Below are 4,363 nucleotides of genomic sequence, written 5' to 3' on the forward strand. Positions count from 1 at the left end.
ATAAAAATTGATCAAGATCGTCCTTTAAGTGAAAGACAACAATTTGAAAAATCTCTGTCTCTTTTCTCAAGAAATATCATATACTATAGTTTCCACTAGGTCACATCAATATCTTTGAAATGAATGATGACAAATTTTTACAAAGAAATATAAATATAGAGATATAGATATAGACAAAGATATGGATAGAAGGAAATATAGAAAGGAGTGCATGGAATATACAAGGAGAAATAGAGACACATATACAAAATAGTGGAAATAGTGGAGATGGAGTGAATGAGAGAGGAGGGAGGGAATTCCATCAATAAATAGAGATATAAAGAGATAGAGACAAATAAAGAATAATAGAAATAAATAAAGAGACAATGCCATTTTTTATATATACTGATCTTCAATAAATCTTGGGCATACCTATTGCCCTAGTTACTATACAATGAAAGTATTTATATAGAGATTTCTCCTAAACACAGTGATCATTAACCAGGGCTTGGAGGGACCTCTCATATTGTTCCACATCACCTTCTGATTTGTCTTCCAATATCCTCACAACTTGTGCCATGCCCGGCCGTTCGTTCTCATCCATTTGAATGCACAGAAAGCTTACCAAAGCTGCTCTTCTCACTTCTTCAACATCTACCTTGTCAGCAATCTTTTCATCCACAATCCCCACTGCGTTTCCCTTCTCAATCTCAGCCGCTGCCCATGTTGGAAAGTAGTACTGTGATTCATCCACGGTCAAGTCGCTATTTCGTCGCCCAGAGATTATTTCCAGCAGAGTCATGCCAAAGCTGAATACATCCGCCATCACTGTTATCGGCAACCCACAGAGCCACTCAGGAGCCAAATACCCTCTCGTACCTCTTGTTGTAGTCAAAACTCTACTGAAATCTCTGCCAACAAGCTTTGCCAATCCAAAATCTGCAACTTTTGGGGAAAAATCTACATCAAGAAGAATATTTTCAGGCTTAATATCACAATGGATGATGCGATCTCTGCATTCTGCGTGGAGATAGAGTAACCCCCTTGCAATACCCAAAGCGATCCCAAATCTGGTATTCCAATCCAACACTCTGCCCGCTTCTTTGGCCTTGCGAGACAAGAAAGAATTCATAAACTCATTCTGCATGTACTCGTAAACAAGCATTCTTTGAGATCCCTCTGCACAGAATCCCACGAGTCTCACCAAATTCACATGATGTATGTTCCCAGTCGTGCTTATTTCAGCGCGGAATTGCTTCTCTGCTTGTCCCGATCCCTCGAATTTCTTCACCGCAACAAGAGTCTTGTCTGGTAAAGTTCCTTTGTAGACGGATCCAAATGTCCCCTTTCCCAATTTATGGGCGAATTTGTTGGTCGCAATTTTCATCTCTGTAGGTGAATGTTCTCAGGGGTGTTGTTGGGCCGTTGTACTCGCCTTTCTCAAGCAGCCCTCGACGCCTGCGATGAATAAACCATGCAACAACTAACAGAGCACCCAAAACAGCAAGCCCTAGAGGAATTGAAACAGACACAGCAATTATTCCGCTTCCGAACCGCTTAAACATCACACACTAAGTCTTTATTTCTAAAAGTGTTAAATAGTCAAAAGTTGACTTACTTTTTCAAGCTTAATTTCTTCCTTAGTCTGTAATGTTTACTACCTCCGTCAGATGACAATTGTGGCACATCAGAAGCTGCCAATCGAAGGAATGAGGATTGGCCGTGAGATGAAGTGGCCATAGTCTGCATACCTAATAAATCGCCAAACCACAGCTTACAAACAACAGAATTTGAATCAGTGAAAGTAAAGGCCGTGGAGGAACAATTGTTTAGACAAGCAGTTTTACACCCTTGTAGACTCGACTCTTGTGCCGCTCCGTCCTTTGTAAAGGAAATATTAGTGAGTTGGAGGAAACCATCAGTGGAGCATTTTAATGGACTACGCCGGACACAACCGCTTGACCACAGAGCTCCATATTGTAGCATTTCTCGGCTCGAAACCATCGACACAGGTGCATAACTGAATGTTGGCTCTGTTGAAGCAGACTCCATAAGCCCCGCACACACCATACACGTCACAATTTGAAGTGGGTGAATTATAACCTAGGCTCCATGCATTGTTATTAACCGAGAAATAGGACGAAAGCTGGCCGTTCCAGCTGAGAACTTCCGTCGGCGTGGTCGTCGACCGGACTTTGAGCGTAAGATCGTATAAATAGTACATATTCGTCGGAGAAATCTCCACGAATTTCTGCTCAAATGAAGTATCAGATACCTCCCCTGGCATGGTGGCAAAATATCTACCAGTCCATTCTCCTGAGGTGTAATATGAAACACCGCTTTTATACTGCAGTAAGAAGTCTGTTTTGCCGGGGGATGGATTCATCTGGAGATAGAATTTCCCAGGCGCCGGATCCACTGAACTTTTCCAAGCTGTTATCTTCAAGCCTTTGGAAAGCTTCATGGTAGGCATGAAATGATCCGTGGGATGCGCAAAACTCTCCCAGATAGTCTCAGAAGTGTTTTGGGGATCTAAAAGAACAAAATTACCAGAGTCCAGTATGGTAGCCATGGACGCCCCTGTTTTCTGAGTATCATTACTCGACCAAATGGCTTCTCCTTGCAAGTCAGAGACTGTGAGATAACCAGATTTAGACAGAGAGAGAAGGCCTGGCTGGATTTTAATGGGAGTTTCTCTGTTAGCCACCCAATTGATGGTGTTGTCAGGGATCTGAGCATACCAGGTTCCAACATACCAGTTGTTTGTTCCACTGGGATTAAAAAATCCCAACTCAAAGGTACCATTCTTAGAAATGATGGTCTGGTTTTCCCGCAGCGAAGACCCAGCAGAAAGGGTGTCTGCACCATCAACCAATAATTCGCAACCGCGCTGGAGAATAAGCAGAGCAAGCGCCAGAAAGAAACGTTTCTTACAGATAAATGCCACATGATTCGTCAGGAACAGCTGCATTTTTCTTCGGGCTATTATTTTTCTCCCGAGAAATGTATCTGGTACAGCAAGCTGGGATTGTTGAGAGCTTTTAATAAGATATTAAGGCGACAACAAAACATGTTATTGACTGGAGAAGAGGACCCGTTTGAATCACTCGATGGATTTTGCCGTCTGCTACTGAAACTTAAACTTTGAATGGAGAAGAGGACCACGAATCAAGTCTTGGGAGTGTCTTGCACTCCCGAGATGCACTCCCAAGAATTTTCAAAGTGAAAAGCTTGCACGTTTGAACTTCCAGGAATGTTTTTAAAAAAAATTTATTACTTTCATTTATTTCTCTCACTAATAATTGTGTAAACAATTTTATAATTTACTTATATGTAAATGAGTTTCATAATATCACTTTAAAATGTAATATATATTTTAGTATAAAATTTGCATTTTAAGCTTATTTTTTGATATTACAAACATTTCAAAAGAAATTTATAAATTTATGATATATTGATAATTAAATGTATAAAAGAATGTCTAAATTAATTCATCAAAAATATTAAGATTATCTAAGCAAAATAATTTTGATATTTTATGTGAGATTCTAATTTTTATTTTTTTTAATTTCATTTTAATATTTGCCAGTTATTATGGTTCAATTATGTAATTTTTGAATCAAGTTCATTTGACCCATGTTTCTATCAGATTAACTTATGGTATATTCATAATTAAATGTATAAAAGTGTGTCATAATTCTATGGAGAAAATAGTTCTTAAAAAATTGAAGATGATTTAAGTAGTTAATCCTTCTGAATGAATCAATGCCCCACTTGAAAAGATTGAACTCTTCAACAAATTGTATTTTCTTTTCCATTGCCATGATTTGATGATGTGAAGGATGTATTTGGATTTGAAAACTGAAAATGACTCTCAAATCAGTGTGAAAGAGTACAGAATGAGAAAACACCCTTGTAGGACTCTCAAGTTTCTCCTTTAGAGTTTGTTCCTATTAAATCGCTATCCTAATTTATCAAACAAGCAATTAATAAAATATTTTTTCAAAGGCACCAAAAAGAAACAACTCCTCAAACAAACATAATATACATTTCCAATGGACAAATAAAACATACAGGCAAATGTCACTACTACATTTAGGCCCAAATTGTGATAGCCACCAATCACCCAAACGATAGTACCATGAATTGGCTCTCGTTGAACAGACATCTGACTTTTGCTATCGCAAATTCTGACGGCAAGGGCATTCATCGCAATTGCAATGGATAAAACTATTGTAACTTGGAAGAAGACAAGGGAAAGAGTTCATTTTCAAGCCATCACAACTGTATTGTGGGAGCCGTGACTATCCATTAGAAAAAGCTATCACAAGTGCGATGGTTATGCAACAATTGTGCTATGGGAGCAATGACTATCCATCAAAAC

General features: G+C 38.7%; 1 pseudogene; it reads right to left on the reverse strand.

The window, feature by feature from the left end:
- Positions 1 to 460: 460 nt before the first annotated feature.
- LOC149554232 (G-type lectin S-receptor-like serine/threonine-protein kinase At2g19130 pseudogene) lies at positions 461 to 2,950 on the reverse strand (annotated as a pseudogene).
- Between the last annotated feature and the right edge of the window lie 1,413 nt (positions 2,951 to 4,363).

This window comes from Cupressus sempervirens, chromosome 6 (assembly GCF_028749045.1).
Source record: "Cupressus sempervirens isolate cs-2001-9-10 chromosome 6, ASM2874904v1, whole genome shotgun sequence".
NCBI lineage: Eukaryota > Viridiplantae > Streptophyta > Pinopsida > Cupressales > Cupressaceae > Cupressus > Cupressus sempervirens.